This window comes from Myotis lucifugus, unplaced genomic scaffold (assembly GCF_000147115.1).
Source record: "Myotis lucifugus unplaced genomic scaffold, Myoluc2.0 scaffold_10, whole genome shotgun sequence".
NCBI classification, from domain to species: Eukaryota; Metazoa; Chordata; class Mammalia; order Chiroptera; family Vespertilionidae; genus Myotis; species Myotis lucifugus.
In genome coordinates this window covers 13,799,866-13,822,098 of record NW_005871058.1, presented here as the reverse complement: position 1 = coordinate 13,822,098, position 22,233 = coordinate 13,799,866, and the positions used below count along the sequence as shown (strand labels likewise).

General features: G+C 42.3%; 2 pseudogenes; one reads left to right on the top strand and one right to left on the bottom strand.

The window, feature by feature from the left end:
• Positions 1–43: 43 nt before the first annotated feature.
• Positions 44–12,604, bottom strand: LOC102417150 (annotated as a pseudogene).
• A 5,776-nt stretch (positions 12,605–18,380) lies between these two features.
• On the top strand, positions 18,381–19,396 carry LOC102416828 (annotated as a pseudogene).
• Positions 19,397–22,233: the final 2,837 nt, after the last annotated feature.

The following is a 22,233-nucleotide window of genomic DNA, read 5'->3' as shown; positions in this document are numbered from 1 at the left end:
ATCCAAATCAACATGAGGAACATTTGCCTACTCACAGAAAACCTCAAGCATATGCCAGGCGCTGAGAAAGCCCCGAAGCTGATAAGAAGTAGTTAGAAGCCTCATGCTTCTGGCAATGGAGTTTAGAAATTATTAATATAGAAAATTTCTGCCTCAGAGACTGCAGATCCACCCTTGAAGCCCAGAAACAAGCATTTTTAAATGTCATTACTTGCACTTGGTGAGAAAGACATACTTAGGAATGCTGAGAGATCAATAACTACACATCAAACTTTCCATGAATTGTTCATGAAAGTTACATCTACCCTCTCAAGTGTGGAAGATAACAAATGCCCTGAAATTTGCTGGTCTGTATTTGGGTGTTGCACACACTTAAAAATAAATGAGTAACTTCAAAGGTTATCAAACATAAAATAAAACAAAACCAAGGAAAGTTGAAAGAAGACAGCAACAGAGAAGCAAACATAAAACAAAAAGCTCCTAAAATCTATATAATAAAAGCATAATATGCAAATCGACTGAACAGCCGAACAGTGGAACGACCATCCGGACAACCATGCTATGACACCCACTGGCCCAGGCCAGGCAAGGCAGGTGCGATGCAATTGATTTGGGGCCCCGCCGTCACCCCATGGTTGCCCCGCAGAGGGAGGTGCAGGTCACCGGCCGGCAGGGCAATCAATCAGGGGGCTCCTGGACTGTGAGAAGGTGCAGGCCGGACTGAGGGACTACCCCCATGAGTGCACGAATTTCGTGCACTGGGCCTCTAGTTATATATAAAAGTCATATAATAATAGCATAACTTAGGATTCCAGGTGGTTTTTTGAAGTGACTAATAAAAGAGCATACCTTTGTAAAATAGAATAAGATAAAATGAATAAAGACAAAGACATTGAAAATTAAAAATAAACTATAGTTCATGAATCCCACATTTTGTTGGAAAAAATAAAGAACTAACTTGTTTGAAAACAAATGCAATATTTAATTTTCTAGTATTTTTCTACATTATAAGTTTTCCTCTAATTCAGCTGTCTCACAAGTTGTGATATTACCAAGTTCAAAATAATTTGTAGTTTTCATTATGATTTCTGAACCCATGAATTTTTATAGAAGTGGATTGCACTTTTGATTAATGAGCAATTTACAATGAACAAATTGCTCAGATCTTGAGGATACAATTTTGTGGGTTTTAACACTCAGGTAACCACCATTCTAGTCAATATATGGAAAAATCTCCAACACCCTAGTATTTCCCCTTTGCGCTTTTGCATTTAAATACCTCACCTGCCTCCTTAGTGCAACCACTGTTTTGATTTCTCTCATCCTATAAGTGGCTACTTTTTTCCAAATAATGTTTTTAAGTTTCACCTATATTGCTGTGTATAACAGTAGTTTGTTCTTTTGTAGTACTTAGTAGTACTAGTAAATTTCATTTTATGAATCTACCTTGACATATATATTTATTCTGTTGTTGATGGACATTTGGGTTATTTTCAGTGTTTGGCTGTCTATGAAGAAAGATGCTTTTGAATATTATTGTACAAATCCCTGTGGACATATGTATTCATTTCTCTTGGTCATCTCTTCTGCTATTGTCTTCTTTTGGAGTGTGTGTGTGTAACTTGAAACATTATATCTAAATTTTTATGGAGAATCATATAACCAGCCCTGACCGGTTTGGCTCAGTGGATTGAGTGTCAGCCTGAGGACTGAAGGGTCCTAGGTTCGATTCCAGTCATGGGGTCCTTTGGCAATGACCTTGACAATCTGAAAGCTACCTGGCCAGGGCTGAAGCTCTTTTTTAAATGTTTACCTCACCTTGCAGTTATCATCTGAAAAATGACAATAAGTAACACTGAGGGTTTATATTTAAGCAAATGAAAATGACAAGGACTCTTAATATCCAGGATAGGCCAGTGTATCTAGTTTAGGATTGAAAGCCCAATAGTAGTTGATATGAATCATGGAGATCTACAAGAATTAGTAGCTCCAAGAGTAAAGAGTAAAGGGCATCATTCGATTCCCCAGTGGGGGTTGTGCAGAAAGCAGCTGATTGATGTTTCTCGCTCATTGATGTTTCTAACTCTATCCCTCTCCCTTCCTCTCTGTAAAAAATCAATAAAATAAAATAAAAGAATCATATAACCAATTATTGGCAAACTACTGTAAGAAGAAGAAAAGAGGAGGAAGGGGAAATAATAAAAAGAAAAAAGAAAGAGAAAAAGAAGAGAAAGTGGAAGGAAGAAAAAGTAGAGGACAATTCTTAGCAGATATTATAAAATACTTGCAAGGCTACAAGAGTTAAGAAAGTATGTGATTGGAACAGATATAAACAAATAGACTGGTGCAGCGGTTCTCAACCTGTGGGTCTCGACCCCTTTGGCTGTCGAACTACCTTTTCACAGGGGTCATCTAAGGCCATCCTGCATATCAGATATTTACATTAGGATTCATAACAGTAGCAACATTACAGTTATGAAGTAGCAACGAAAATAATTTTATGGCTGGGTCACAACATGAGGAACTGTATTTAAAGGGCCAGAAGGTTGAGAACCACTGGACTAGTGAAACAGAACAGAGTCAAGAATCAGGTTTGCATAAACATAGATACCTGGAAGAGAAGAAAATTAACCAATATTAGTAATAAAATAGGAATATCACTATAGATCCTATTGCCATTAAAAGTATAAATAAGGGAAAACTGGAATAAGCTTTTCAAGTTCCACCACCACCCAAAATAATGGAATTTTGCATTTGCCACTATGAGCTGGACAGCTTTTTAATATTTAAAGATCTCTGGTGATATTAGTGATAATATTAAAAGATGTTAACTTTTTCTGTTATATAAAGATATATGTCATATTTGGAAGATCCACAAGAACCAATATGTTCTAAATAACCAATGGAAAATATTACAAAAGCATGCAAGGATAAGAATTAATAAAAAATACAGGATGAGTCCATATAGTTAATGCCATAGAGTATGAAAGTACATTTATACAGTTTCCGCTTCCACATTATCACTAACCTTTAAAATACTATAGCTTGTCAAGTTTTGGTATATTAGCAAAGAAAAATTTAGGATTATTTGGAAGCAGCCCAAGTGTCCATCAGTAGATGAGTGGATAAAAAAGGGTAAAGGAAGAATTTACCCTTTGCGACAGCATGCATGGGCCTAGAGAACATTATATTAAGTGAAATAAGCCAGTCAGAGAAAGAATTATCATATGATTTTACTCATATGTGGATTTTAATGAACAAACTGACCCAAGCTAAATAGAGACCAACTCATACTATAGATAGAGAGCAGGCAGACAGCTCAGTGAGGTTGGGGGTGAGGGGAGAAGGTACTGGAGGGGTGGAGAGATTGAGCAAAAAGGAAAAAACAAGAGAGAGGAAACTCATGGGCATAGACAACAGTGTGGTGATTGGAGTGGGGAGTGGGGAGGTGAAGAGGGCATAGAGGGGATAAATGACGATGGAAAAAATAAAAGTAAGTAAAAAGGGTATTAATGATTCCTCCCTTATCTAAGAACATATCTGTATGGGACTGAATTTTCTTCATATATTTTAACCAAAAAAACATGTTTCAACAGATAAAATGAAGAAATAGTAATACTAATTCAGGCAATTTATATTAAATCAAACATAAAAATGTTATGCAAAAATATGAAACAATGCCACATTTTCACTATTTTTTGTTTTAAAACCATTATTTTTTCTAAACATGTTATTTACATTAACATGTATTAGATTTAATGTTTTTAAATGAATTAACAAGTGAGTATTTTATAATTCAACCTGTTTAAATTTCTAATTTGGTAAATACTAAGCTATAACCCACAGAAACAAAATAAACAAAAAATGATAATATGGTCAACCTCTTTGGTAATCAGGAAAATGCCAATTATAATGTATGTATTGGATATATATGATATATTTCATTAATTTAAATTATATAATCTAGTGTTTCTAAGGGTGTAAAAAAAAACCATAAAATACTGGGTGTAGAATAAATGTAGGGGCTCATTTCAAGGAATTAATCAAAATATGAACTATTCATGCTCTTTGCCTCAGCTAATTTACATCTATGTATCTATCCTAAAGACCCTCCACAAGGTAGATAGAAAGAAATGGTCTTAGCAGTGTTGCTTATAATAGACTAGCGGCCCGGTGCAGGAAATTCGTGCATGGGTAGGGTCTTTAGACCTGGCCGGCGATCAGGGCCAATCTCTGGGGTGGCCAGTGGGTCAATCAGGGGACCCCTGCTGGCACCTGCCTTGGCTGGCCTGGAGCCTGCAGTCTGGGGGCAGCTCCTGCATTGAGCGACTGCCCCCTGGTGGTCAGTGCGTGTCATAGCGACCAGCCGTTCAGTCAATTTGCATATTAGGCTTTTATTATGTAGGATTATATAGGATTACAGAGGGAGAAGGAGAGCAGAATTTGACATGGAAAATATGCCTCTTTGAGATATTGACTATTTTAACCTGTTTTGTTTTGTTTTGTTTTTTAAATATATTTTTATTGATTTCAGAGACAAAGGGAGAGGGAGAGAGAGATAGAAACATCAATGATGAGAGAGAATCATTGATCAGCTGCCTTCTCACACCCCCTACTGGGGATTGAGCCCACAACCCAGGCATGTGCCCTGACTGGAATTGAACTGTGACCTCCTAGTTCATAGGTCTATGCTCAACCACTGAGCCTGCTGGTCAGGCTAACCTGGTTATTTTTAAAAACTCAGAAAGAACAGTTGACTCTCCCCCTTTACCTGCCTAAAAGGAATTTAAATGGAGGACCTGTGCCAGGAAGAAAGATTCATCAGACAACTATAGTTTATTATAAACTAGCATTTGACAGAGTGGAACCTAGCAAGGTCTATATGTTCAAAGTCCTCACTATGTCCCATTGTTAAAGATGACCCAACAAGCTTTTATTTACCAAATATTTGCTTTTTCATTTGCATATGAATCGCCTTCCTGCCTTTTGAAATCCCAAACCACAACCCCTTCTTAGTTCAGAATGACATATAAAGCTCAACCACCCAATGTGCACCCTTGGTCTTATATTCTTACTAGAGGCCCGGTGCATGAAATTCATGCAGGGGGGTGGTCCCTCCACTTGGCCTGCACCCTCTCACAATCTGGGACCTTTCAGGGGATGTCTGACTGCTGGTTTAGGCCTGATCCCACAGACCAGGCCTAAACCGGCAGTCGGATATCCCTCTCGCAATCTGGGACCACTGGCTGCTAACCGCTCGCCTGGTTGCCTGATTTCACCCCTAAAACTCAAGCTTATTTTTTTATTTTTAATAATTATATTTCTTCTTTATTTTTTATTTTAAAAGTCAAGCTTCTTGAGAACATGAGGCATTTAACATTATTCCATATTCCTTACAGAGAGCTAAGCATGGTAAACACAGCAAATACTTAATACTTGTGGGCTTCTATACAAATACTTCCAACCAGGAATGTTTTAATAGGCAGTCTCCAAAAACTTGAACTTGAACACCTAAAAGTAGAGTGCTCAGATTTCAGGCATCAGGTGCTATTAGCAGGATTTATATCCCAATTAAACTCTAATTCTTAGTTCTCAACAGTCTGGACAAACTGCCGTTCACTGTCTCCAAAGTTTCTTATTCATCACTATCCCATTTTCCTTTTTTTGAGTTCAATGTTTTATATCCACATCAGTATCAATGTACCATACAAAACCCACCTGCCAGCCTAGCTGGGCGGGCAGGAGGGGGCCCCAAGGCAGCATAGAAAACCAGAGTTCTTGTCCCAAAAGAGGAGAAAATGGGTTTACAGTCAAGGAAACAAAATCAGAACATGATCAAGGAGAAGCCTAGAAACTGCATCGAGCAGAGGTGCTGTGGGCAGCGGTGCCTCTGGGCTGGCCCAGCAGTACCTGCAGCAGCCTTGGTTCCTGGGAAGCCTGGGGTCAGAGAGGGCCCAGCTCTTGAGGTTATTTTTAATAATTTTGCTTTTGGGGGAGGAGGGCTTCTGGGCAGCAGCTCCATGTGGAGGTAACGGGTAACCAGTACAGGTTTCACTTCAGGGTTTGGAGGGGAAGTTGGGTCTGTGGGGCAAGACCCACCCGGGCCCAGGCCCAAAGGTTCTTCAAAGTGGCCCAGCAAGGTTCCTTCCTGCCTTCTTCCTGCCCTGACCCCAGGTCTATGGCTTAAAAATCAAGGCACAAGGCACCAGGCTGGGGCTGAGCACCCCAGGGGCCTTTGTAAACATGGCAGGTCCAGGCAGGGGGAGCTTGAGGTAGGAACTGGTGGGGGCAGTCAGAGCCAGGGGAGGGCAGTGCCCGTGGGGACAGGGGGCATGGGGTGGAGGAGGTATGCTCCTCTAACAGAGACTTAGAGGTACAGAGACTAAGAGAGACAGAGAGGACAGAGATGGGGATAGAAAGAGTGAGAGGAAGAGAGAGACTCAGAGAAAGCAAGAGAGAGATTGAGACAGAGAAAGATTCACAAAGAAGAGAGACAGACAGACAGAAAGATGGAGTCCTGCTCTGTATGAGTCAGTGGGCTGTAGGAGGGGGGCCCGGGGCCTGGGGCTGGCAGGGTATGTGCCAGTGTGATGGTAAGTGCATCGTTGTGTTGCACGAGGGAGGTGTGCTGGTAATGCAGCACCAGCTCCTTCAGAGACCCATTCAGGTTGTAGGGCTCTGCAAAACCCAAGCCAGTGGCCTGGCGGTAGATGACACAGTGCTGGGTATTGCCATCCACCACCACCGAGCAGGCATAGCAGCCCCACTGACCCCTCTCACGGATGAGGAAGGTACATCCCGCTTGCCGGTCAGCATTTCCTCAGCCTGCGTGCGGTTGATCTTGCCCACATACCAGGTTCCTTCCTCAAGGTGGGGGAGGTCATCCTCATCCTCCATCAGTGCGTACTGGTCTTCAGTCTCATTTTTGATTCCCAACCACTTGATTTTCTTCTGCCGGGCACCTTCCTGGGGGAGCCATACCAGGTACTGGTCTCGGATCTTGCGCAGATGCATGTGGTCCGGCTTCAGGCTGTTCATGCGCTTATGGATCTCCCGGTTGTCCAAGGCCTGTGTCCGCAGCTCCTGTTCCAGCTTCGTGCGGCTCTCGTGGATCTTGGCGATGTGAGACTTGAGCGGTTCTGAGCTCAGCAGGATCCTCTGCATCTCTTTTCATTGCTCTCACCCTGAAAGCGCTCCAGATACTCCTTTCTGCACTTCTCTTGAGTCTGGCCTTGCTCTTTGAAGATCTTGATGGCTTCATTGAAGGCTTTGATTGTGGTGCGCTTTTTCTGCAGTTCCTGGGAGGTGTGTGTGTACTCCTCCTAGAGCTGGTCCTACTGGGGGCTCTTGCCCTCCGCTTCAAACAAAACCTTTAATTCTGATCTTCCTGGCTGCAAGGGAACAGCAAACCTCAATAGAAATAATTTCCCGCCAGAAGTCACGTCCAAATACTGCGAGACTGAGGACTACAGGGCTGACTATGTACATGCGCAATAACAGGCTCACATTCTAGCGGTAGGTTCCCAGGTGTCCTCCACAATCCCACAATCCTCTAGGCGCCCAGGCGTCCTCCTCAATCCCACAATCCTCTAGGCACCCAGGCATCCTCCTCAATCCCACAATCCTCTGGTCACCCAGGCGTCCTCCTCAATCCCACAATCCTCTGGTCGCCCAGGCGTCCTCCTCAATCCCAGGATCCTCTGGTCACATACTTCCGCTTTCTCTAGCTCCTCCTTCAGTGGTGTTTCCTTCAGTCGCGTTGGGAGTCCAGGACCTCTAGTTGGAGAGGATTTTTCTGGTCTTTGAGGTTGATAGCTGTTTCCTATTTGAATCAGTGAAGTTTCGGGAGAACTGCTGCCGCCATGAACATGTCGGTCCCAAGCGCACTCATGAGACAACCGCCCATCCAGTCCACAGCTGGCGCCGTCCTGGTTCGCAATGAGAAAGGTACTGTGCTGGGCCGTTTTCCAATTGGATCTTCCTCTTCCTTCCCCAGCGCACTCCAAACCTACCCCAGACGGACCACCCCAACCCCACAGACCCTTAAGACCTTCCCCTCTATTTCTCCCACTTTCCCCATCAAACTCGCACCCTATCGCATTGCCTAGGCAGTGGTCCTCAAACTGCGGCTCGGCAAACTGCGGCTGGCAAGCCACATGCGGCTCTTTGGGCCCTTGAGTGTGGCTCTTCCACAAAATACCGACTTCTGTGCATGGGCCACAAAGTTTCAGTCACACTGTATGTGCGCGCCCGCACGTGGTATTTTGTGGAAGAGCCACACTCAAGGGGCCAAAGAGCCGCATGTGGCTCGTGAGCTCGGTTTGCCGAGCCGCAGTTTGCCCTCCACTGGCCTAGGGGAACCCCTAACCGCTCCCTGGGGGGCGGGCCAGCCTGGGCGAGGGGCCTGGTGTTCTGGTCTCTGGTTGTTCTGGCTTTATATATATAGATGGGACGCCCACATGTACATCCATCATTAATTTTGGACACTTTGTTCTGTTAATCTGCCTCAGTTTAATTTGATTTTCAGCTTAGGCAAAATAATTTAGAAAGACAGGAGGAAAATTATTTTTTGACCCCCACAAAAGCAACCCATATGGAAAGCAGTATAACTCACAGAATGGATAAAGAAGGAAGTTTTCACATTTATTCTTTCATACTTTCACAATGCTGGAAAAGAATTTACATTGAGAATATGTTTAATGAACCCATTCACTTTATAGTATATAAAAATTTCACACTAAATAGTAATATGCAGAAAGGCCACCAATTATAAAATATTGGTAAGATTACAGATTAATTTTCAAATGAATGGATGAATTACTAACCACATGGAAATATTGGGGCTATAAGTGGAAACAGAATTAATGCATTTGAAAGAGATTTTAAAAGCTTAGTCATATATATTTTATCAGAATAAACATTTGTAGAAAAATGTTCCTCAGGCCTAGCCGGTTTGACTCAGTGGATAGAGCATCAGCCTGCATATTGAAGGGTCCCATGGTCAAGGACACATGCCCGGGTTGTGGGCTTGATCCCCAGTAGGGGGCATGCAAGAAGCAGCCAATCAATGATTCTCTCTTATCATTGATGTTTCTATCTGTCTCTCTCCCTTCCTTTCTGAAATCAATAAAAACATATTTTTTTTAAAAAAGAAAAAATTCTTCAGACTAGCTCCACAGTACTAAGAAAATGCCATGATCTTAGTTGGTTAATTGTACTTCAGCAGTTATGACAAAATACAAGTATAACGGTGACTGAATTTTTGAGTTGTAAATAAGCTATTCTCTGTCCATGTTTTGAAAAAAAAAAAAACTATTGCTGCAGAATATAGCACTGGAGTGGCAATAACTTAGAAAATATATGTTATTCTGCATAATATGTAATAATTTAATTCTTTGCCAGTCCCTTGGAATATATTTCTTTGCATGCAGTATTATTAATTATGTCAGTATCAGCCATTTATGCTGCTTAGTATTCTGCAATAAAGCCAAAAAGATCCTTCAGTGAGTTTAACTTTCCCTCAGGATTATGAATTTCAGTAGAAACTAACAGCAATTAAAAATATGTCTGAGAGAAGTTAATGACATCTGTATCAGAATAATGGAGGCAAGAAGATGTCTCCATTAAACCTCTCATGGTTAACAGAAATGGTGATGGTAGGAAAACAAGAAACGTTTCTTGGTCATTTTCTTTTACACACACACACACACACACACACACAATCTATACATGATTTGACTCCAAGACATACAGAATAAAACACCTTTTATATTATTTCTTATTCAAGCAAGCACACATTTTTACTCTAGGGCATTTTTTTGGTACTCATCCTTTCTGATATTTTAAATCTCAGAGCACGATAATTTATTCCCACACAAAGAGAAAGTTATTCATTTATATCTACCCTCAAATCATATTGGAGAGAATTGAAAGTGCTTTGGTGTCTCCTTATTTTATGTGAAATGTTACCAAATAATTAACAAAAGATTTCAGAAAATTGGTGCTGAGGACTAAAAGCATGTTTGCAGTTGAGAAACAAGTGTAAGGCAGCCAAGTTTTCTTCAAAAATAAATAAATATTTAAAAATCCTTCTGTGTTGTTCTAGTCAGAATATTGAAATAGACTCAATTTTATTTGTGGGTGATGAATCATACCTCAGCGCTTGGGGACGTTGTGAGTCCTGGAAGTTCGGATCTGAGCAATTTTATTTCTGATCCCTTAGAACAGTGGTTCCCAGCATGGGGCACACGCCCCACAGGGGGGCAATTTGATTTTTAATGGGGGCAATTCAATAATGAGTTATTAACAGTGCATTTTTTGCATTGCTTATGGTTCTAGGGGCCTCATATACAGTATCCTATCTAATAATAGACAAACATGGTAATTAACCGTACCTCCGACATGCTTCCCATTGGCTAATCAGGGCGATATGCAAATGAACTGCCAACCAAGATGGCAGCTGGCAGCCAGGCAGCTGAAGTGAACAGGAGGCTTGCTTGCTCCAGTGATGGAGGAAGCCAAGGTTCCCCGCCTGCTGCTGCTGGCCTCTGAGCTGCATTCTAAGAAACAATGTTGCAATTATAGAAGCTAAACAAAACCCAGATACCTGCTTTCAGCCGTCAGAGCTGGAGCGAGCAGGATCAAAACAATTTTGCAATTATAGAACCCAAACAAACCCTAGATTCCTGCTTTCAGCAGCCAAGGCCTCAAGCTGGAGCAGGCCTCAGAGCTAAAGCTGGCTCTCAGCTCCAGTGACAGCCATAGAAGGTAAATAAATCCAAGAATAAAAGAAAAAAAGGAGAGGTTGGGAGCTTCAGTCACCCGCCAGCCTGAAAACAGCCCTCAGCCCCTCACCCAGACTGGCCAGGCACCCCAGTGGGGACCCCCACCCTAAAGGGGTGCGACCAGCTGCAAACAGCCATCAGCCCCTCATCCAGGCTGGCCAGGCACCCAAGTGGGACCCCCACCCTGATCCGGGACACCCTTCAGGGCAAACCAGCTGGCCCCCACATGTGCACCAGGCCTCTATCCTATATAGTAAAAGGGTAATATGCAAACTGACCCTAACAGCAGAAGGACTGGGAATGACTGGTCACTATGACACACACTGACCACCAGGGGTCAGACGCTCAATGCAGGAGCTGCCCTCTGGTGGTCAGGGCGCTCCCACATGGGGAGTTCTGCTCAGCCACAAGCCAGGCTGATGGCTGCCAGTACAGCAGTGGTGGTGGGAGCCTCTCCTGCCTCCTCAGCAGCTCTATGGATGTTTGACTGCAGCTTAGATCTGCTCCCTGATGGCAAGTGGGCATCCCCCAAGGGCTGCCAGGCTGCCAGAGGGATGTCTGATTGCCATATTAGGCCCAATCCCCTGGGGAGCAGGCCTAAGCCAGCGAGGCGTCCCAGACTACGAGAGGGCACAGGCCAGGCTGAGGGACCCCCTACCCCCGAGTGCACAAATTTTTGTGCACTGGGCCTCTAGTATAAATATATGTTGTGACACATTTATGCATTTCAGTTCTCTATTATATGTTTTGAAAATTTATTTGCTATTTTTTCATATCACTTCATTTTTTTTTTAACAATTTCTTAGTGATTTCTTCCTTAGTACTTCAGCTGTCCTTATGTTCTTTTATTTTTCTCTTTCATGAATGACATGTTCTTTGGAAGCTTGTTTAGATTAAGTTAATGGCCTGTTAGGCTTCCTCCATGTGAATAGGAGTTCATCTTTTGAATAATAAGAATTATATGTCACGGGGTGGGGGAGGGTGCATCAGGATTTTAGAGATGCTTAGGTGGGTCATGGCCCAAAAAAGGTTGGGAACCACTGCTCTAGAAGCAACTAAATAAAATTCCCAAGTCATCTTAACAATAGAACTGACTGACCATCCTGGGCCCTTTATATGGTGATGGCCTGGCAATGTGTGTTGGTGACGAAGAAATGACCCTGTCTACTGACACTAAGCAAGCTCAGAGCCCAGAGGTAGGTCCAAGGCCCCAAAGCTTATAAGATTTGGGGGACCTTTTTTAAAGAAAAAGAATTTAAAATAGAAAATACAAAATTATGTGTGAAAGTAAATATATATTTGAAAGTACAAAATTATGTGTGAAAGTAAATATATATTTAGAATGAGAAAAAGAAATCACAGCAAATTACAAAATTTTAAGTTAACTGCCATAAAATATAAAATTCCAGAAAAAATAACCTACACTTTAATCTGTCATATCTTTACTGTAATTTTTACCTACAATATTGAAGCCTGTTTGTTTGAATACCGTTGCTAGGAAGCTAGATAATGAGAACACACACGACATGACACACGGAATACACAGGATACAACTGAAGTGGATCGATTTTCAGCTTGATTTCCAATGAGGAGGCAACCCTTTCCACCAAAGGGAGTCAAGCACATTCCTTCCTGCTTCACCTCAGCATGACAGAAAACGCACGTCCTGCAGAGAATAGAGAATAAGCTGGAAATGATATAAAGACAAAATAATGATGGAGAACATTTGGATTGGAGAAAAGGCAACCACTCCCAGAAGACAAAGTACTGACCCTGACCCCCAGGTTTGGAGGTGTTGGAGATCGGGTGTAAGCTGACATGGTCCTTGCACCTGAAGGGGCTAGCAAGGCTGGGACCCTTACCCACACAGTTTTCCCAGACTTGTTTGGATGGCGGTTATCAGAATGAGAGCAACCTTTGTAGAATGAGAACAGCCTTTCATGGCTTACCAAGAAGTCTGTAACTATTTACTGAGATTTGCTGTACGGAGAATTTGTCCTTCTGCTCTGTCCCTCCCTTAGAGATTAAGAGGAACAAAGAATACATTCCTCTTGACAGACCTCCTATTCAGTGTTTTGTGTATAAAAGGCATTGCGTGGTTAATAAACTTGCTGCAGTTCCTCGATTGACCTGTAGTCCTCCTGATCCCACTCTCCTGTCTTTCTTTTCTCAATTTCCACCTCCCTACCTCAGCCCGGTTCAACCTGTCAGGCTGGCCCTGACAGGGAGGGTTCCAATGTAATCAACCTGCCACCAGGTAGCATGGCCAGAGCATGGATGATGGTGCCATTGAGGGATTCAGCTTTGACGTCACGTGGTTGGCAAGTCGGGCACTCTGTGGTGGGGCAGGGCCAGCAGCTGCTCCTGGTGAAGGGTCAGCTAAGTTGTTGGGACTCTGCATAACCTCCATTCCTGATAGATTTGTGTAAATAGTTCCATATATTATGTATTGCTTGGTTGAAGACATATACCATATTCCACTAGACAGCATTACAACATCTAAGGAGCAGTATGCCAGCTGCTGCCATATGAGTACTCATCAGACAATCCTACTGCTTGGTTTTTCTGGGTGATGGGATACATGAAACACCCCTGAACTGTAGGAAGAGTCTATTGCTGCGTTTTCCAGTCCATAAAGGTATCCTGGTTGGATAGGATATCAGAGCATTGAATAAGACTTTTTTTTAAAGTTTACAAATGGTTATTGGGTAGAAGCCCTGCAGACAGAAAAGATATTTCCATATTCAGAATAGCTGCATACTAGGAGCCAAAAGCTGTGCTCAGTTTCTCTAATAAAGATACGATGTTCTAAGCACAGTTGTGATTAGCATCAGCTCCTGATTAAGTTTGCAGTAATTCACAATCATTATCCCAGAATCTATCTTCTGCACCAACCAGACAGGCAAGTTCAATGGTAACAAACCCCGCCCCCATCTCCACTCCCAGAAGAGATATTAGAACAAAAAATGGTCCTAGTGCTCTTATCACTTAGGAATTTACAAGGGCTTTGGGGAGCCTTGCGGGTCACCTCCCACTAGTGCGTGTGAGCATTAACTATTATTCTTTCTAGTCTTTTCAGGTGTTTTTTCCAGGGGTCGGGTATTTTCCTCACATGAATGCACTGTAATGTTCTGCTGACCACTTGAGGACCTGTCCTCTGCAGATACCTGGGGTTCTCTTGTTTTGCAGGGCTCCTTTCTTCTGGTGCTCAGTCCTGCAAATGCTAGCAACTTCCATCTTCCCACGCTCTCAGCTCAGCTTCTGCCCTCAACTCAGGAGTTCTCTGGGCTCCACCTGGCCTTCCTCCTTGAGCTGCTGACAGGAAACTGAAGGCAGCCTGCTGGAACAGTTACGGGCTTTTCTCATTTCCCATTTGTCATGAATCACTGCTCTTTACGCCTGAATTCCAGTGCTTTGAAAACCATTGTTTGATTTATTGTACCTATTTTTTAAAAGATAATTTCAGGCTGGAGGGTAAATGTGGTTACTATTACTTAATCTTTGGCAGAAGTGAAAGACCCTAAATTCATTTGACTTTGAAAACAGATTTGAATGGCTGCCACATCTTGAAAAAGATACCTTCAAATATATATAGATCTAAATAAGTGAAGTGCATAGTTGTCCATGTTTATTATATTATGATATTGATTTTTCTACACCATCCACCAACTACACAAAAGTCTTTTTTTTTTGAAATGTAACTACCGTACATCTATCTTCCCAGATGCTAACCATTGTTGCTGACAATAAGTGGAAATATTTTGCATTTTTATATTTTAAAAAGTGATTCAAAACCCATCAAAACTATTTGGAAATGTTTGGAAGAGCTTAAATAAGTCTGTGGTCAAATTTTTAAGTGTGCAGGTATGAGAGTTTTTATAGATGACACACATCATTTTCAGCAACAAAATTGCATAATGATACAAACATTAGCCAATAGCAGTTCCCAAAATGTGCTCTGCATGACAAGTTCTTTCTAAAAGCAGGTAGGTGCTCACTCTTTGTTAAAATCTCACCTTTACCTTGAAGGAACTGATTAAGTCTGTGTATTTTGGGAAACATGTCTTATGGATAGCATATTATCGAGAGTCACTTGTTATCACTGAAAAGATCAGCGAACTGGGTTTCCTGGGGCTCAAAACATCAGTGGAAAAAATTGTAAAGGTTTGCCTGCATTTTTTCTGGATGCTTAAATTCCAAATGTCTTACTAATTGTGATGGTTCAGATTTCAAGGCAGAAAACACACCTAACAGATTCAAATAGCCTGGATAATTTTGAATGATTTTAACTTCCCTTGTGTCATATCTGATTACATCCTCAATGTTTCTACCCCTTGATGCATTTAATAAAGAGCTCTAACTAGGAACAGAAGTGTCTGCCAGTTTTTGATGTTTGCCTATGAATTATTGGTGTTATGTTCAGGCCAAGTTCTTTTTTGTAGGATGGCATGCAGTCTCTGCCATGACACCATCACTGTCATCTCTTCTGCACTTAGAACTTACACCCTTCCCCCAGAATGCCTCAGTGACCACGTGTGACACATGCCTGTCTTATGTACAGAGCTAATTAGGACACCTATATCTACCCATATAGGACCTGTTAGTAAAGGGGTTGGGTGCTGATGAGAAGGGTAAAGGGATTAAGCAAAGAAAATCTCCTGGTTATAGACAATGGTGATTGCCAGAGGGAAGGAGGCATGAGGGAAAGTAGAAACATGTAAAAGAGGGAGAAATGGTGGTGGAAGAAGAATTGATTTGGGGTGGTGAACACACAATACAATATACAGATGAGGTATTATAGAATTGTACCCCTGAAACCTGTATAATTTTATTAACCAATGTCACCCCAATAAATTCAATAACAATGATCTAATCTAGCATATAAGCATAAAATTTTAAATATACAATTAAATTTTTTTTTTTTGTATTTTAACCCACATCCCACAACCCAGAGAGGACTGGGTTGGCTTTAGGCTGTGGTGCTTACCTGGCTACAAGAAAGGAGAAAATTGGATTCCCAAGGTCATAGCTATTGAGTGATGGAAGCAAAGAAGAACCATTCAAGTCACTAATACAATTAAGAGCCTGAAGGAAAAAAAAGAAATCTACCTAGGACTGAACCTTTAATACTGAGGACATTTCTGGAAATGAACAGATACTGGGATCATACTGAACTGTTTAAACTTATGAAACTACTGGGAAATACAAACAAATCCCTTATAAAAGAACACTCCTTGCCACTTCCAGATGAAAAGTCAGGATACAACCAAGATGATATACTTTCTTGCACCAGGAAAACCCACAACCAAAGATTAACTGATACATTGATGGAGCTCATGTTTGGCTGTGAGCAGACTTTATCATTCAATGATATACACACTGATGGAGAAAAACATCAAGTAGTATATTAAAATAGTTTTTTTTTTATTTTTGGAAGAATTTGAAGATCCAATTAAGTGACAACTTGTTTACCCAGCCTGCACTCTTTCTCTTAGCCAATAGGTGCTACTTTTTCTCAGTCTCTAATTTTAAACTTATTCCATTAGGTTTAACATGTATGATTTTGGCAATATTTGCTATTGTACAAAGCTTGCTTTTCAAGATATAATGGACCTCGGGCTTCCATCTCCTCAGTACTAGATTGTTTCAGAAGGAATGTGTGAAGGATGAATGGTATAGAAAGACCATTATGCTGGAGATAAGATGCAAAATTCCGACCCCGGAGTATTTTGTTGAGAATTGGCTTATCACCTTCCACATTGGAATACTTTGTTTATCTCAAAAAACAAAACAAAGTCAATGCAGTCACGATGGGAGAAGTCAGGAGGAAGAGCCACCCTGGCAGGCCCTGTGTTGTCTGTATGACTTTGGCCCCCGCACCCGTGATAAAGTGGCCCAGGGTACATGACTATCTTAACATCAGCCTCCACCTGTGAGGATCAGAACGCAAGCACACACTCTGACTGCATGGCCACAGCTCAGAGGAAAAGGGTGACCATCTCAAGAGTCTGCATTGCGCTGCTCAGTCACTTGAGCAGATGGTCACCGATGCGTCCTCCTCCTCGGAGAAAAGCATCTGCACTTCATGATGTCAGACAATCATCCTAGCAGTAGGAGTTTCTGGCAGCTCTCCTTTCCCTGCACTAAACTTTAATCCTATGATGAGAGATGTTCCTATGCGACAAGAGCATGTTGTCAGAGGGACCCAGGAAAATCCAAACATGAAAGATAGAATGGAAGTATCAAAGGATTTTAAAATTCTTTCTGCTTTTAAAAAATTAATATTCCTTTCCTCTTTTTACTTCATGTCATGAAAATCTCCCGTAGGACTATTGGCAAGATCAGAGGCTAGGAGGAAATAAAAGATGTTTATTGAATTTTAAAAATCAACAGGAATTTATTCCACATCCAACGTAGACACAGCTCTGCAGTAGTACTATAAAGCAATAAACACAGGGTTTTCAAATCAGAGAGGAGCACATGTTTCATGTTATCATGTTGTTAAAGATGTGGTCTAAGTGCATGTCACACATGGTGGTTGATGGGATGATATTTAGATGACTACATATACTTTCCTGTGAATTAACATTTTCATTAGCACTTTTTAAAAAATATGTTTTTTATTGATTTTTTACAGAGAGGAAGGGAGAGGGACAGAGAGTTAGAAACATCGATGAGAGAGAAACATCGATCAGCTGCCTCCTGCACACCCCCTACTGGGGATGTGCCCACAACCAAGGTACATGCCTTTGACCAGAATCGAACCTGGGACCCTTCAGTCCACAGGCCGATGCTCTATCCAGTGATGCTGGAAGCTGGTCCATCCTTGCTGCTTGACACAGTCACTGCAGGGAAGAAACATCTGCACAGCATGTTTCAAGGGGCCTGGCGTATATGGCATACTGTTCTTAATATTTTTGCGCCCCCTGTTAGTGCTATGTGTTATAACCAGAGCCACCTCCCCGAGAAAGGTTGTTTCCCCAGGTAGATTTTTCCCTGGAGGTAGGGATTAACAGGACTAAGGAAGGGAATAAATCAGTAAAATCCCTTAACTAAGTGCCAGGCGGGTAGTTAATCACCTTAACTACGAACAATCATGCTTAAGCTACATAATCTTTATGTAGGATAATCTCCTTCAGTTAATTCCTTGTAGCTTAACAGAACAGTAGAGTAGTGACCTTGGAATGGAGATAACAAATGCCCTAACCTTTGGAATAGAATGGATAGGATTAAAATCAAATGGTATAAATACAGATGTAACAGGAGAATAGAGAGAGAACCTGGCTGGAGAACCTGGTTAGAGAACCTGGCTTTGCTGATCATCTGAATGCTGCCTCTGTGTCATTCATCCTTTGCCAACTCCGTCCACACCTTTGGGAACCCCTGGACCTGCTGGGGCTGGACCCCACCTGGCTATTCTTGATTTTATCTCGGCAGGAAGTTCCCTACGCTACAGCATTTCTGATTTCAAGCTGGTAACGTGAGCTATTTAAAGGAGACTTCCTCCATCTTTCTTCGTATCTGTTTTGTGTGTGTTTTTAACCGGGATATGACACACTAAAGGACCCGACAGAAATAGAACTGAAAGCGTTCTAAAATGCGAACCGCATGGTGAAGGATGCCCACAGCATTCACGGTACCAACCCGCAGTATCTGGTGGAGAAGATCATTCGGACTCGAATCTATGAGTCCAAGTACTGGAAAGAGGAGTGCTTTGGACTTACGGCTGAACTTGTAGTTGATAAAGCCATGGAGTTAAGGTTTGTTGGTGGCGTCTATGGTGGCAACATAAAGCCAACTCCCTTTCTGTGTTTGACCTTGAAGATGCTTCAGATTCAACCAGAGAAGGATATCATTGTTGAGTTTATAAAAAATGAAGATTTCAAGTATGTACGCATGTTGGGAGCACTTTATATGAGGCTGACAGGCACTGCAATTTATTGCTACAAATACTTGGAGCCTCTGTACAATGATTATAGAAAAATTAAGAGCCAGAACCGAAATGGAGAGTTTGAACTGATGCACGTAGATGAGTTCATTGATGAACTACTACACAGTGAGAGAGTCTGTGATATCATTCTGCCCTGGCTACAGAAACGCTATGTGCTAGAGGAAGCTGAGCAATTGGAGCCTCAGGTTAGCACTCTAGAAGAGGACATGGATGATGTCGAGTCCAGTGAAGAAGAGGAAGAAGAGGATGAGAAGTTGGAGAGAGTGTCATCACCTGATCACCGCCGGAGAAGCTACCGAGACTTGGACAAGCCCCGTCGCTCTCCCACACTGCGCTACAGGAGAAGTAGAAGCCGGTCTCCCAGAAGGCAGAGTCAGTCTCCAAAAAGGAGGAGCCCTTCCCCTCGCCGAGAGAGGCATCGGAGCAAGAATCCAAGACGTCACCACAGCAGGTCCTGAGATAGATGGCACAAATCCCGCTCCAAGTCCCCAAGTCATCACCGTAGTCATAGACACAGGAGCTACTCAAAATCTCCTAAAAGATCTAAGAAAAGCCACAAGAAGAGCCGGAGAGGAAATGAGTAATGGACTCAGTTTAGGTTTAGTCCAAAGAGCCTCCTGCAAATATGAAGTCATCTCTCTATGTGGAAGGACTAAGATGCACTCCCATGGCAGTTATAAGAATATTTTAGGGTGTTTTTGTTTTTTAACCTTACAGTAGAGTAGTGACCTTGGAATGGAGATAACAAACGCCCTAACCTTTGGAATAGAATGGATAGGATTAAAATCAAATGGTATAAATACAGATGTAACAGGAGAATAAAGAGAGAACCTGGCTGGAGAACCTGGCTAGGCTGATCATCTGAACGCTGTCTCCGTGTCCTTCATTCATTGCTGACTCCATCCACACCTTTGGGAACCCCTGGACCCCAACACAAGTGAGCCAAACCGGTTAGGGCTTCATTAGCACTTTAATCTCATAGCTTCAGAAATATTTTTAGAGGACAAGGTTAGTGTTTTTTTTAAAGAGTTAGTTTGAAAACTATTTAAAAACAACTGTTAGGTAAAGACTTGGATGAGTAATATGCAAATATGGCAAAATAATACAGGTGGTATGTGAATAGCTGAGCTTTGAGAAATATTACAGTGTCATGTGTATAACTTGTAGTCTTTGTTGACAAAGATCTTACATGATGTTTTAGGCTGAGTTCCAAGACACAGATCCTGAGGCAGGGGTTTTTGTACAGGTGACTTACTGATGGATGCTTTCAGGAAAAAATCTATAGGAGAGAAAGGGGAACAGGATAGGGTGGGAGGAGAAGCTAGGCAAAACCATGGTTTTGGAGAATCTTAACTTCAGGCTGATCCCACAGGGAATATTGGTGTGTAGATACAACATAAGAGTTGTCCTGCCCAGAGGCAAGGAGACTGAGCTGTTACAACCCCACCCCAGTCTGTCATAGGTCACTTGGGGAACATGGTAACATCCCAGGCCTCTCCTGGTGAGGTGGCTGTTTTCTGGAGAAGTCAACAGTCACAGAAATTGGACGTTAGGCTCGCAGGCCTGGTAAGAGGAATCTGTGGGGGACACTGGGAGCCTCTGCCAGTCAATCTTACTCAGGAGAAAAAAATACTCAAGGCAACAGTAAACACCCAGAGTTCATCGACATAACCAATTGATAAATTGCAGTCCAGATAGATCTTGAAGCCAACTGGTAACATGACAACACATCATTACAAAAGGAAGCTCCTGAATTCTCAGGGTCATCTTGACCCTCCCCATACTGGCGCCTGTGCCAACCTCCCTGGTGTGCTGGCATCGGATGACCAGGCATGTTGTAACATGCCATAAGTAGGGGACTGGCTTGTCCGATGGGCACCCAGCCTGAGTGCTCTCTAGATGTGGTCCTGCTAGCTTATACTCTGAACTTCAGTTGAGTCATCCCAAGAAAGAAATATATCCTCTTCGTTTGAGAGTCTGTTATATAGGGATAAAATGTGCAGAACCAATTAGATGTGTGACAGCCACTTCGAGGAAAGAAAGATTAGATTTCAACTTTCAAGAGATCTGCCTTCCGGCAATGGCTGGCCCACTTCAGGGCATGCCAATTCATTGCAATTGACCGCCTATTTCCACCTCATAGCTCATGAGCACAAACCGGATGCATCTGATGAAGTGCTCCAAGCTCTGGCTGTAATAAGTGACTTGCTGGCAGCGTGCCTCCTTGCAGCTATTCTGGGCGCTAAGCTCGGAGCTGCAAGGTTTGGCATGCTCACCTCAGAGGCTCTCAGCTGGGCCAGGTTCCTGGCAATAATCCTCTGCACTCATTCATTCTCCTCCTTTTCGCTTCTTTTTCCTCTGTTTTCCCTCCATGCCATGCCTTGCTCAGTAGACTACTTCGCTTTGTTCTTTATTTTTACTTAAACATTTTTTAAATTACAGTTATCATACAACATTATATTAGTTTCAGATGTACAACATAGTGATTAGACATTCATATAACTTATAAAGTGATCCCCCCGCCCCCGCCATAGGTCTAGTACCCACTTGGCACCATACATAGTTACTACAATATTATTGACTATAGTCCCTATGCTGTGCTTTTCATTCCCATGACTATATTTATAACTGGCAATTTGTACTTCTTAATCCCTTCACCTTTTCACCCATCCCACCAACCCCCCTTGCATCTGGTGATCATCAGTTTGTTTTATGTATCTATTTGTTGTTTTTGTTTTGTTTTGTTTGTTCATTTATTTTGTTTTTTTAGATGCTACATGTAAGTGAAATCATGTGGTGTTTGTCTTTCTCTGCCTGACGTATTTCACTTAGCCTCACTTTGCTCTTAATGGATGCTCCGTATCCCCTTTTGGCCCAGCTGCCTAATAGGAGCAGCACAGGAGCTCCGTGCCCGCCGGGATCAGCCGGAGCTCTGCTGGGAGTGAGAACGTGTGGCTCCTGGGGTCAATGACAGCTGGGTTGGGTTCCTGACAACCAAGCCTGCACACACTACTTCCTGTCGGACACATGTTACACAGTTTAGTGACTAACAGCACTGACTATGGAGCCAGACTCATTGCATTTTGGCAACAACGCATTGGCTGTGTCACCTTGAGCAATTTACTTCCTTTCCCATGCCTCCGAATGATGATCTATAAAATGGGAATAACCTACTTCATAGTAGATTGTTGCTACTATGCATACAAATGGCTAGAAATACTTCTGAGTATATAGAAGAATGCTGATCAAGTATTAGCAAGTTTTATTATTAGCTATATAAGTAATATAGTTTTCATTATTGACTAGCACCTCTATTCTTAGCAGCTGAAGGCCTCTAATATCTTAGCCGATGAATTCTGATCATAACCTTGAATTATTGTGTAGACTATTGAAAAAGGTTGCATTTAGCTCCCAGGTTGGAAAGGTGAAGAGAAGGGGTCTTAACTTGGAAACAGTCAGTATCTGAGTTATATTCACAGATATATGGGGATACACACA